Source organism: Mchenga conophoros, linkage group LG16 (assembly GCF_057382185.1).
Source record: "Mchenga conophoros isolate Kocher_MC1m ecotype Shallow Benthic linkage group LG16, M_conophoros_male_GT1.1, whole genome shotgun sequence".
Taxonomy (NCBI): Eukaryota; Metazoa; Chordata; class Actinopteri; order Cichliformes; family Cichlidae; genus Mchenga; species Mchenga conophoros.
The window spans coordinates 20,990,712-21,005,148 of record NC_140541.1 but is presented as its reverse complement, the minus strand read 5'-3'; the positions used below and the strand labels follow the sequence as shown (position 1 = coordinate 21,005,148).

At 40.4% G+C, this 14,437-nt stretch overlaps 1 long non-coding RNA gene across 1 annotated transcript; it reads left to right on the top strand.

The window, feature by feature from the left end:
• The first annotated feature begins 740 nt into the window (after positions 1 to 740).
• On the top strand, positions 741 to 5,335 carry LOC146556702 (uncharacterized). Its single transcript, XR_014888974.1, has 6 exons — positions 741 to 1,242; positions 1,350 to 1,442; positions 2,880 to 3,176; positions 3,305 to 3,360; positions 4,025 to 4,124; positions 4,211 to 5,335. It is a non-coding gene; the product is annotated as an uncharacterized LOC146556702 (long non-coding RNA).
• The last annotated feature ends 9,102 nt before the right edge of the window (positions 5,336 to 14,437 follow it).

The following is a 14,437-nucleotide window of genomic DNA, read 5'->3' as shown; positions in this document are numbered from 1 at the left end:
TTCTCGCTAGGAGTTGAACTCTAAAAGCCTGAACAAACAAACAGGAATTACCCTTTTTGTGATGGTCAGAAGGACAGTGTGGAACATATCTTTTTAGCCTCTCCCTTCCTTGGCTTTATGTCATCGTGGTCGGGGTCCATAAGTGGAAAGGGAAGGGTGGGGTGGGCGCTACCTCCCTCGGCTAGGTTAATGCTCCTGATCAACTTTGTTTCCTTCTTTTGTGTATGTATCTTAAGTTTAGACACGTTACAAGGATGCTATATGTGACATGTGGGCAAAGGTACATTAGAAAAACAGTATATCAGACAAAAACAGCTTGAGTAATTCTAACAAGCTTCAAAGTCAATATTTGGTAAGACCACCTTCATTCTGCAACACAGCCTGAGCTCTCTTAGGCAGGTTTCTTCTCATTTCTTTTTTTTTTTATTTGCCTGTCCCGTTTGGTTCTTTTGCCATCAGAATTATGGATGAGGAAAAGAAAAGGGAGAAAGGAAGAGGGGGAAAAAACAGCGGAGAAGAGGGACAGGGATAAAGGGCAAAAAAACAAAAACCAACTACTGTAACTAAGCAGACAAAAAAATACATATATCAATCACCTGGATCACCTGTTGAGAAAGAAAAAAGAAAACAAGCAGAAGAAAAAGAGAGGAATACAATAAACAACATCACGATGATATATGGGAATATAACAGTAAATACTAAATATTAAACATTATTGTGCAGCACGTAATATCGACAGTGCACAGTGTGCTTTGAGGTAGGAGCCAAAAAGGGTGTAGTTTGTGTGTGTGAGCACCCGTGTGTACACCTGTGAGCATGGACGCGCTTGTTTTTAAAAGGTTCCTTCATGTAATGATCTGCTAGAGGGTGTGGGGGGGCCACAGCCCCGTCCTCCAGGGCATGAAGCAGGTATGGAGGAGATCAAAACTCCAGACATCCAGAGGCCCCCAGAACACAAGAGACCAAGGAAGACCAACAGAGGGGCAGCTGCACCACTATCCCAGAAAGAGCTGAGGAGAGTCCCAGATGAGGGGTCGCTCAGCAGCCGCTGAGCAGAAGCCAGGGGGGGTTGCAGTGATGTGCCCCTGAGCTCCGCCGGCAGCCAGCTGTGCCAGAGTGACCGAGCCCCAGGCCGAGAGGCAGAGGGCACCCCACCCTCGAAGTCTTCTCATTTCTTTAAGCTGTCTTCAGGAATAGTTCTCCTTTCAAAGCTCTTGTCTTGATGTATTCTGAGTCAACCAGGTAAGGAAATCCCAAAAAGTTCATTCTGTTCATCTGGACATAGCATTTCATCACCCATCCAAGTGATAAATCAACTTTTTGGATCTTTTGTTCTATTTTCTGTCAAGATGATCTCACACTGCTTCAGTAATTTTGAAGTCTGTGCTCTGGGGACGCCTATCCATGGCTGGCGGTGTTCCATTGTGTGTTTTTCTGTCCAGGTATGCTCTTATTGCATCAGTGCAGTGTGTTTGGGATCGTTGTAATGCTGAAAAGCAAAACTGTTACTAATCAGATGATTTCCAGTTGGTATTAAGTGGTGGAAATGCTGATGGTATTCTTCTGCATTCAAAATTTCATCCATTTTGACAAGAGCCCCAAAATGACTGGCTGAAAATCACAGCAGTGATTTTGCAGACGGCTGTAGACACTCACTGTCATACATGTCTTCTCACATCCTGTTATATAATAACAAAGATTCAAACAAAAGGATTAATCACTACATAAGACCTGTTGCCACAGATTCTCAGTCCAGTTGTTGTGCATTTTGGCATACCTCAGCCTTTTCTCCCTTTTTCCTTTCAGTAAGACTGACTTCTTGACAGCCACCCTTCCACTGAGACCATTTTAAACTATGTCTTTGGCCTTCAAATTATGTGTTTGTGCAACAGGCTATTGTAACAAAGTGCCTAAAGATACAATTTAAAATTGGCTCTTTGCTAATAATAAGTCTGTTATTGTAGACATAACACTGGTTCCCTTGAGTTTGGTGCCTTTTTATGCTTGAATGATTCATAGGTCAGTGTTAAGTGGCTTAACAAACAAAAACATTCATTTGAAAATGGTCAGGTACAAAGACCGGACTGAAAATAGTGAAAAAGCAGCCAATATTAGAAGCTCAAGACCACTTTAAAAATGACCAAAAAGTCTGGCTCCTTGGGAAAAAAAAAAGAAAAACAGAAATGAGGGGTGTGCACAGGATTTTATTTAAACAGCATCACCCGGCATACGTCATGGTTTGTATTCTTTGACATGACCTTGGCATGTGTGCCCTGACCACAGCACACTTCCTAGCACTAGTGGCAAGCATAAAACAGTAATTGCCTGTGAAAACCCCCTCTAGGGAGAAATGCAATCTTCCATGAGTCGTAATTTAGTGCTTCATGCTGGACTTGTCACTTCAAAAGACCAGAAGTGGGAGCATATTTTTTTAAAAATAATAGCATGGGGTTATAGGAGAATGAAAACACATTTATAAAGAATTTTTTTGGTGATTTAATATCAGTAGCCCACAGAGAGGTTAATCTAAGCAAAGATCACCCCCTGACTTCATAAAAAAATGTAATCCACCTGATTTAATCTTTCATATTTGAAGTCTGGATGCAACAAAACACTGCCAAGTTTAATATTTTCCCTCAGTGTGTGCCTGCAGAGTGCAGGGGTTTGGTTTATGAAAACTGTAAATCCACTTCTAATAAAAATGCTTTCCAAGATCAGTCCTATACTATATGAGCATTCCTTTCTTCTTCTAAAAAGGTACACGGTCCTGAATTTAGTGTGCCAACTTGTCCTCCAGTTCTTCATAAAGCAACTTGTTTTTGTATCCATATTCTGCCTAAACTGTGAATTGTGACTATTTTCTCCTCTGTTGAAAACAGATTAAATGTTAAAAGGAACATCAGCTGCTAAGCATGACTCAGCTGTGGAGAAAACTCTTTGGCACTGAGCGTCCATTTCCTTTGGACAAAATAAGCTTATTGCGAAAAATATTTGAGAACCATCACTATCGCATGATTTAAGTGGGAGGATGGATTCTGACCCCATCTGGTGCCTTGAACAGCTGCTGGACCCACTGTGGAGCGTGCTAAAGAGCCAAGCAGTTTAGACAAATTCGCCCAAATCCTTTTTTCTCAGCGAGGAGCAATTTAGGGATTTCAACTGCAGCACAGGGAAAGGTAAGAAAAAAGAGTGAATATATATATATATGCAGTTATGTGTGTGTATACAAGTTCAACCACTTGTTCACATCTTACGTGGACGCAGACGCTAACTGTCTGTGACATTTTCTCTTCCTGTCGTTCAGGTCAAATGCTCTCCTGACAGGATTTTGACTAGGATGGCTCTCCAGGGAGGAGAGCAGTAAGTGAACTATGTCAAACTGCCTAAAACAATCATTTGTGAATTTTACTACTTTAGTGGTGGAAAAAAGAGCAAAAAATATAAAAAAGTTTTTAAACCAAAAAGGAAGCGGAGTAAATTTTAAGACTTCAAGATTTTATTTTGTAATATTTGGGAACAATTTATACATTAAAAAAATATAACACATTAAAACATAGTGTGGATCTGAAGTGGTTTGAACTGGGCCTAGAAATCAGTATAATTACCTCAACATAAAACTATAAAAACTATGACTAATATAACCAACTATAACCACTGTCTCCACTGCCAGCTCTTAGGCAAGCTTTCTTGTGAATTCTCTCCGTAGTCTTTGGGGAAAGTTCTCCAGCCTTCTTGATGGACATTCCAAAACTCATCTTTGGATGTTGGCTGCTGTTCAAGCTGTTTTGAGAACATTTCGATCCGGGCTCTAGGGAGGCCGATCCATGACTGATAATGTTTCATTGTGTGCTTTTTCTACCCAGATGTGCTTTTACTACCCTGGCAGTGTGTCTGTAATGCTGTAAATTAAGCTGTTGCCAATCAGAGTCTTTCCAGATGGTATATCATGGTGGATCAAAATCTGATGATACTTTTCTTGGTTCCAAATTCCATTAATTTTGACAATTTCCATCATGTTTTACAGATGGCTGTAGACGCTCGTTGTGGCACCGGTCTCCTGCTCCTCCTCCAAACATAGTGACAATGATTTGAACAGAAAATTTCACATTTGAATTGATCTCTCGGTAAGACCTGTTGCCACTGATTTTCAGTTCAGTTCTTGTGTAGTTTGGCATACCTCAGCCTTTTTTCCTTCCTTCTCTTTTTTAAGACAGCATCTTGACAGCCACTGGAGATGGGTCAGTTGAAGGGCCAGATACATCTTTCAGGTCCTGTTTCAGGTTTTTGCTGGATTTCTTTTTCTTTTTCTGAAAGTCATGGCTTTCACAAAGTAACTATCTACTGTAGTTACTTTTTTTTAGACCTGACTTCTTGGGTCTTTTTTTTACTTTACTTGTCCAGTTTCTTAAAATTGTTGAAGGATACATCATATGTATATATGCCAAGTGCAGCTAACAGCTCTTTGGAAATCACCTTGTTGGTGGAAAAATGCTATTTTATAGCAATGTGTTATCTTTGGCATTTTTCATAGATTCAACTAAAGAAATGAGAACAAATTATATGCTTTTATGAAAGACTGTTTGTAACAAAGATATAATTTAAAGTTGTCTGTTATGTGTAGACAACACTGGTTCATCCTTTGAATTAGGTGCCTGTTTTTTTTTCTTGCATGATTCATAGGTTAGTGAAAACATTCCTTTAAATCCTAAAGGTACAAACACTGGACTGAAAATGAGTGTTGCAGCCAGTGTTGGACACCTATTGCTCAAGACCACTTTTTAAAAAAATGGCAAGAGCATCTGGTTATAAAGAAGAGTTGGTTCAAAGGCTTTTCCACAGTACTGTACATAAGAAAAAATAAACATATCCATATGCAGAAGCCAGAAAACTAAAGGTAAAATCCAATAAGCCTCTCAAAGTCACCAACTTAAGTAGGTGATAATATATTTATCTCTTCTAATATTAGTGTACTTTTTACTTATGACTCATCTAACACTGATAATTTCACTTAATGTCAGGATCTTTCTGATGTACCTAATGCTCATCCCTTTCAGTCACTGACACTTAATGCCAGGTTGCAAAGTAAAACATTCAAGCCTTTCTCTCCAGATTCACCACAGTTTATTAATCCTATCTTTAGTCAGTTAATCTCATTGAGATCAATACCTCTTTTGTATGAAAGATCATATTTAACAGTCACACAGGGCAAAGAACAGACAGATCCTTTCTCAAATCCTTAGGTCTTAATGTTTCATAGAGCAAGTAAGTAAACGTAATGAAACCCTACCGCTGTCTCTCTCTGTACATTCAGCTGAGAGGGAAAGTCCAAAGTAATTACACGAAATGTATGATAATAAGTCTCCAGATACACTTCATCAACAATGATCCTTGTAAATGTAACAACATGGATTTCTGAGTCTTCAGCTTGGATTGTAACAGCCAAGCACCATTATCAGGGGAAATTGCTTTACGTTCCATTAGAAAAGAAGAGGGCTATGTGAATGGCTCTATGGACTCTCACACACACACATACACATCCTGACAGAGTGTTGTCCCACTGTCCAATTAACCTCACACAGGGAACGGACGGAAGTGAGAGCAGGAGCGTGATGGGTCAGGACCTCCTGTAGGCACACAGACCTTTAAGAGCACTTCACTGACGTTTCCACAATCCCTGTGTTTTCATTCAGCCTCTAGATATCCTTTCAGACATTTTTTCCCCTTCTTTTATTCATTTTTTTCCTGCTGCTGGTTGGCAGCATAAAAGGCTAATATTGACTTTACTGACATATCTTTGTTTGGCATGGGAACGCTTGAGGCTTTGGCTGCTGCTGGCCTCTTTGAGTGGCTTACCAGAGAGGCCTGGCAGAAAGCCAGCATGTATAGCAGCTAATAATGGACTCTGCTACACTGGTCTGCTCATCACATGAGAGAAAAGTGAGGAGAAAGAAACAGCTATATTTGAACAGGACAGGAAACTGTAATTTGGATTATTGCATGTGCTCAGCACTACGATAAAAGTGAATAATGTTGTACACATTGCTATCCATAAAAGCCAAATAATAAAAAAAAAATATATATATATGTTTAAAAGCATTTGGCTTCCTAAAGGCTGCTCCGAGCAAACACTAGAGAACAGCTTCTTAGGGGAAAGTGCTTTATCTTCTTATTCTGCCAGGAAACATGCCACGACACTGAGAAAGTAGAAAAATATGTCTTGAAATTGAAGAGCAAGGATCAACGGGCACTATTCCAACAGGTTTCATGAGCAGCTTCATCAACAGAAACGGAGGCACGAAAGGGAGTTCCACAAATCCACATGAGCCTTGACAAATAGTTTTTTTTCACTAATGCAGAAACTATCTGAGAGACAAATAGAAACACAGGCAGTTTTGAAGAAGATCCACCCAGCAATGAAATTCAACAATGTAACAAATCAAGGCTGTTTTTCAGGCTGTGACTGGGTGTTCCCTCTCTGTGTTATATAAAGTCTACCACTGGAAAATGAAAGCTGTTCATTGGGTTCATCAGAGTGGTTTTTCCTTGAGTTAAATAACCAGTCCTGTGGGTAACTGTTTAATTAACTTATTTTTATCGCAGAAACATGAATCATTACAGTTTGCCTTCCAAACCAATAAACTGCAAGTTTTAAATTGGGATTCTGTGGAAATTGACTATAATATTGTTCAAAAATACTGTCAGAAATGTCAGTGGATTTCAAATAAACAGTGCACTTTGGTTTTCTTGCTGAGCACCGAGGCAATGAACACAAAGGACCGACAAAGCACCAAAGCTGTAGCTGCCTGCTGCTAATGACTGGCTGCGGTTTTCCTTTGATTTGGCTCCAGCTGAGCTGCTGCAGGTTATGAAGGTCATAAATATCAAGCTGCAGCCACGGGGCAAATAGCCCGTGGACATGAGGAAACGGCTAGCTCATCTTTGTCTGGAGGCAAAATCCCATCCATTGAGCAAAAGATGTGAAAATATTCTTTCAATCTATAATTTATAAGCTGCTAAATATAAAAACAGTGTATAAGAGGCCCTGCTTCAAAACGGAGAGCTGGTTAGACATCTAAAAAGGCAACGTGAAAGAGATTCAAAGGTTAAAATTCATGCCTTAGGATGCGTTGTAGCTTTGAAAACTGTTGTTTGAGGCCCTCATCAAAGTTGCATGCTTACGTGTCCTTTAGCAAGATACTGAGCTCCAGAAATGTGTGACAGGAAAAGAACCATATTTGTATAAATCCTTGTGTGGGTCAAATGTATAATGTACTGTAAATGCAGGCTGTTTACCTAAAAGAAAAAAAGTAAGTGCAACAGAAAATGCAGCACTAATACTGTATTCAGTCCTCATTTGAACTTGGACAACTAGATTCCTCATGGAATTAATTTGATCCAAACAAATACTCGTTTGTTTTGGGAAAATGTTTGTTTGCTCGCTTATGGGGATAGCGTAGCATTTTAATTTGCTTTCTTGTTGTATGTTAACATAATCAAAGATGCGATAAGAGACCACACACGTTCTGTGGTAGTTTCCTAAAGACTTGTTGGCTGTAAACAAACAACAGATTTATTCAAATTTAACTCTTTACTGTTCCTACATTTAGTGTCCTTTGCTGTTCAGTAACAAATCGGAACAAACAGAAACGGCAGCAGTAACAACCACAGGGCTGTCGGGAACAACCTGAGTTTATCTTGCACCCTATCTGCAGTTGTCTTGACAGTCGAGTGAATTTTAGTTGTGCATTCCTGTGGTATTAAGGCACTCACGGATCCCTGGCAGGAATTTCCCTCAGCCTTCTCTTCTGTTTTTTTCTGCTGTGTCCCTGCCCTGCCTGTGGAGGTGAGAGAAAGTTCATCCACGTAAAATCTGAAATCTGAAAGAGCATCTTTAATTTTCATATCCAGTGTTCCACTTCCTGGGTGTGTATGTATGAAATGCTGTATGTATGCGAGTGTGTGTGTGTGTGTGTGTGTGTGTGTGTGTGTGTGTGTGTGTGTGTGTGTGTGTGTGTGTGTGTTTAACAAAACCATAAAGAAACAGGATAACTGTTCTATGGTATTGACCAACGGGAGTATTGGTTTACTTCCAGACAAAGGATACAAGAAACCTGTGAATAACATTTTCATAAAACACCAGAAAAACAAGAGTTGATTCATGTCATCGCCTTGGCAGCACCTCTGTGTTCCGCAGTGGATTCTTTTGTTATTTTTCTACCAAAGATGAGCTCGCCATCAGGGGCCAATTTTCAGCTTTCTGTCCAGAGCTGTCTTCAAGCCATGTTCCCCAGATGATTTATGGGTAAATGTAGACTACAATCAACATCACCTTGACTCTGTAAAGATGTGTGAAATTTTCCATGATGGGCTGATATTTTCAGAAACGGCAAAGATCAGGAAAATGGAGACACGGGTGCGACGATTGGTTTCCTGCTGCGTCCTTCCTGAGATGAGGTGGTAGGCTATCAAGTCCAGATGTTTTTCCAGGTTACAGTGGACACTGTGATACATTCCCTCTGTGCATGACATCTTTCCTTCCATGTGTAGTGCAGCTGCAAACTTCATGGAAATGACGAATTAAATGACTTCACTCGTAAAAGCCTTTTGTTATCGGCTAATGCTAGCGCTGGTTTAGCATGTTTGGGAGCTCAATTTGACATTAAATGAGATGCTAGTTTTGGTTTAAAATGAAATGTAGCTTCTTCTGCCAAAACTGAACAGCAGCTAACTCCTCTGAATTCGTTTTAGTGCAAACAAATGCTAAACTAGAAGAATGGGCAGCCACCTGTAACTCAAACCTGCCACATTCCTACTGTTATAGCTGCCGTCAAGCTTTTGAGGAAGGTACTGCCCACTGTTGCCTCTCATGCATAACAACAGAAAAGAATTGAGTCACACTTCCTGAAGCTTTTACACATCAGATGTGTAAAATTTGCACCAATGACCGGGTGATTTTCCTGGACGACTTTTCTGATGCGAATAAACAGATCTTACCAATCAGCCCACTGCATTTTGCACCAAGTGCAGCTCAAACCACCAGAAATACCCACAAACAGTAAAATAGTACTATTTTATTCTAGACACAGAGCTGGTCACTGCTTAAGGTCAGTTGGCTCTCTGGATTTAAGTGTTTTCAGTCGTATGACCACGAGTGTGTATAATATCCAAGGAGTCTGCCTTTACAAAAGGGCCATTTAAAAGGACACTGAATTTAATCATGGTGCTGTAATGTAAAGTCAAGAGAGCAGGGTCACGAGTGCTGGGGCGCATAGTGCGTAAACCTGCCGAACCTCCTCTCGCACTGACATTAGCACAAAATGTAGTTGGCCCAGTACTTTTTTTTTACCGGATGAAAATCATCATTATCTTTGCAACATGCACAGAGGGACAAGGTGTTTATGGAAAAAAACAGTCTGGAAACTGAGCATTCACTACTTTTCAAGCACAGTAAACAGCTGTTAAAGATGGACGCTTGACGAAATCCAAAACAGAGCTGAATGTGTGTTGACATGTTCACCATATCAAAGGTATCACGCATATGTGAAGTCTTCTGTGAGGCCTTCACATATGCGAGCAGTGTTATGACTCTCTTTGGTCTACAGTGTCTTTCGACTTCTTAAATGTTGACATAATCAGGCTCCAGAGGCTGATTAGGGTTATTTGCGCACTTCTGCTTCTGGTTTATAAGTCCCAGCAGTATGTCCCAGCAGAGCCACTGCACTGTGACACTACTTTCATCACCACAGCATTCAGCGTGCTTAGAGCAGCAGTCGTCACTGTCACAGTTATTTGATTCGTTCTTGTGCGTCACAGCATTCAGCACTCCTGGTACGCATTCCCCACATGGAAAAGAAATAAAAAAAAAGAAGAAAAGAATTAAAAACATTAAACTAATAATAACTTTGCCATTAATTCTGAATATTTATGTTCTATTTCCAAGTCTTCATAAGCCTTGGGTTGTATGTGTCACTATATGATTAACTAAACAGGGGCTCCTTTCACATTTTTCTCATACAACATTATGTTTACTTGATTCATACTTAATTCATTCTAATCACGTTGCATGAGAAAAATGCAAAAGAGGTCACATTCACATTAACCCATAGTTTTTTTTCTAGTTTTTTTTTCCATATGGTTCTGTTCAGAGGTTTGAGTTTTCATCAGGCAGCATGTGGCAGCTATGCCAAGACTCAGCTGACTAACTAAGAGTGAAAGAAATCAGCGACAGTTTATGTGAAGTCTCTCACAACTTCTGGAAATAACAGCACAGACAGGACCTTAAAACACAATGATATTAGAGGGAAGCGAGAGCTGAATGTGACTTTGACATTGTCAGTTGTCATTGACTGAATGTAACATGTGGTTTTATTGAAGACGGGCTAAAGAGGGGAAAAACTGGCTCTCCTCTGTCACCACTCTGGACCAGTGTTGTATGAGCTTCCTAGCAAGGCATGGGTTATCATCCAAACTGTGATGCAAGTATTCCAGAAAATCAGTAAAAGAGAACTGTACTGCCAAAAGTTCTCATCCAGAAAACAAAGACTTGGACACTTTTTAAAGTATTGGGTGCTTCCCTTTCTTTTCTCCAGAACTCATTCATTATTTATTGCATGAATTCAACAAGATACTGGAAACATTCCTCAAAGACTCTGGTCCTTACTGACACTATAACATCAAACAGCTGCTGCTGATTTTTCAGCTGCACATCCATGACGCAAAACTTCACATTGCGGTTAGAAATGGGTGCACATGGTCAGCTGTTGGACGTGTTGTGCGTTCAGAGATGCTCTTCCCTAGTATATTGAGTGGTTATTTAAGTTATTGTTGCCTTCCTATCAGCTTGTAGCAGTCTGTCCAATCTCCACTGATCTCTGGCATCAACATGGCATTTTTGCTTAGAGAATGGCTGCTCACTGGATATTTTCTCTTTTTCGGACCATTCTCTGTAAACCCTAGAGATGGTGGGAAAGTCCCAGCAGATCAGCACTTTGTGAAATACAAGCCTGTCTGGCACCAACAACCGTGTCACATTCAAAGTCACTTAATTCACCTTTCGTCCCCATTCTGATGTTCACTTTGAATTTCAGCTGGTTGTCTTGACAGTGTCTACATGCCTAAATGCTCTGAGTTGCTGCCATGTGATTGGCTGATTAAATATTTACATAAATGAGCAGTTGTACCTAACAAAGTGGCCAGTCAGAGTATATAAAGCTGTTTCATTAACCTAAGACCATGCACCCTGCCAAGAACCATGTCATGAGAACACGGCCATAACAAGTCAACTTGTGAATTAAAGATAAAGTTGTTGTGTGGAATCACAAATCTGTAATTTGACAGAGCTATTCACTTCAATAGCTTCAAGCTGACGTAAAACTGAGCCTGTTACTGTGAGAAAATGTAAACTGTGCCGCCATGTGTTTTCACCTGCTACGTGACATGCATACACATATTTCCAGACAAGCACGCATGGGTGCCTGCACCGTTACACCCTCAAATGTCCAGACACACATATACTCAGGCACATCTGTAAAACCCACAAGTCCTGATTAATGAGTGTAGAATTTAAAAAAATGGGTCTAAGCCTTTGTGTTTCTGTTTCTATTACCAGGCCACCTACTCAGCACTATTTATACAGTGTGCTGCTAACATAATCCGCATAGCGGGAGAAGAAAGAGTCTGGAGAGAATGGGTTGAATGTAACGGAAAAATGTATGAAGATTTAATTAAGAGGAAATCATTACATGGGTTAGAGGAAAGGGAGGGAGCTGAACTATTTTTAAAGCCGGGAACCTGTATGTGACTGTAAGTGACCTGTGTTTTATGTTTGTTTGTATTTGGGCGCCCCGGCTGGGCTGGATCGGCTTAGCTGCTTGTGTGCCTCATCCATGGAGTCCCAGTGGGAGGCCCAAGTTGATGGATGATGCCTGGAAGCTCAGAAACTCCAGTGTGTTCACAGAAGAGCTGTATGAGCAACTGCTAGACAGTTACAGGTGTTTACATACTTTAGAGTTTACATGCATGTGTACATGAGTTTGGGTGTACATGTTTATTGATGGCTGTTGTGCTTTAGGTGTTATTCTAACATTACTGATTAGACAGGCATGTGAAGGAAAGCTGTTTAATACTGTAGCAGAAAGCAGTGAAACACACACCTACACAGCCTCCTCCCTTAAATGTGTTTGTTCAACCCCCCCTCACCTCCTATAGAGTTACAAACCATATACCAAGTGTAAGGCCAGGATGGGAAGCTCAGTTTGGGTTGCAGTCTTTAGCCATGACATTTCAACCTCAGCGAAAATGTTCATCCATCAACCTACAGCATAGACAGGTATACGGTTACATACCTTGTACATTGTTTGAAATGTATGACAAAATGTGATTCCCACAAATGCATCTCTATTTGGAAGATTGGTTTGTTTGTTTTTTGGTGTTTTTTGTCATTTCCGTCTTCATTCATGTTCTTGAATGAAAACTGATTGGTAACTTTTTGACTGTAAACCCCGATGATACTAAAAAATGTCCAAAGCTGTGCAGCTCTGTGAGATTGTGCTTCAAAATAGATAAAACTAACTACTGTTTTCTAACAAACTCAGAAGCTAGAAGCTAGTAGATAAAATATCCACTTTTTCTCCAAGTGTTAAGTGTTGGCACCAGTGTCAGAGATTAGGGGGAAGTACAATTAAGGACAAGACAAGAATGAAAGAGTTAAGTACAAACATGAGTGCATTTTCTTCTTAACTCATTCACTGCCAGCCATTGGCAGTGAATGAGTTAAACCCATTGACTCATTCACTGCCATTGACGGCTATAGACGTCAATGGCAGTGAATGAGTTAATAGCAGGCAAACTTGTGGCAAATACTAAACTTTCATGAGCAAGTTAAATTACGAGACTTCTAAGTCTACTGAGAGATATAAAAGCCTAACCCAGCTGTCTTAGGGCAAGAGATAGGGTACACCAACCAAGGGTGTCCAACTCCAGTCCTCAAGAGCTACTATCCTGCATCTTTTAGATGCATCCCTACTCCAACACAGCTGAATTAAAGGGTTGGATTACCTCTTCAGCATGCCATCAAGTTTGGCAAAGGCCAATTTGATGGCAATTTTTCATTTGATTCAGGTGTGTCGGAACAAGGACGCATCTAAAAGCTGCAGGACAGTAGCTCTCAAATACTGGAGTTGGACACCCCTGCCCTAGACAGATATGCAGTCTGTGAGAGGCCTAACAACATAGAGACATTTGCACTCACAAACCAATTAAGAATCACAACTTAATCTAACCTCACTTCCTTGGACTGTGGGAGAAAGCCAGAATAAGTAGAGCAAACACTAGAGGAACACTCTGGCCTGATGGTGGAATTGAACTCAGGACCTTCTTGGTGTGAGGCAGCAGTGCGAGCCACTGCACAACTGCTCATGTAGAACAAGGACTTCCCATGTAGAATAAATAGGTACATAAAACAGGATTTAAAACATAAGCACTGTAATGCATAAGTAATAAAATAAGATTAAAATACAGTTCATAAATACAAACTATATGGTAATTACCTTTAAAGGATATTTTCTTTTTTTAGTGAATCAGAATCAGAATCAGAATCAGAATCAGAAACTTTATTGTCATTGTCATGAGAACAACGAAATTAAGAATGGTCCCTGATCATTGCATCATCCCTAGCAATATCAAAATATAAATAAAACAATAAAATTCAATAAATAAAATAGATAGAATACTTAAAATACTAATAAGATATAACAGTAAAACATTCACATACATTCCCACACACATGCTTCAGACCGTGCATAGATTAACACAAGAGTGGCGTGATGGACATTTTTTTGTAGTATTCAGATGTGTTATTGCAGTTGGATAACAGCTGTGTTTGAGTCTATTAGTCCTTGCTCTGATTGCCCTGTACCGTCTGCCTGAGGGCAACAGTTCGAACAGGGAGTGGCCAGGATGTGAGGTGTCTTTTATGATGTTTTGGGCCTTTTTAAAACAGTGGGCGTTGTGTAGAACTTCCAGTGTGGGGAGAGGGCAGCCAGTGATCTTTTGGGCGGTGTTAATGATCCCTTGGAGTGCTTTCCTCTGAGCCCCTGTGCAGCTAGTGTACCAGATGCATATGCAGTAAGTTAGAACACTCTCAATGGTGGCTCTGTAGAAGGACACCAGCAGTCTCTGTGTGATGTTATTCCTCCTGAGAATTCTCAGGAAGTACAGTCTCTGTTGGGCCTTTTTCAGCAGCTCGGAGGTGTTCACACTCCAGGAAAGGTTCTCCTCTATATTGACTCCCAGGAAGCGGAAGCTTGCCACCCTTTCTACACAGTCCCCATTTATGAATAGTGGTTGGATCTCTGCCTTTTTCCTTCTGAAGTCTATTATGAGTTCTTTGGTTTTTGAAGTGTTGAGGAGGAGGTTATTGGCCTTACACCATGACGTC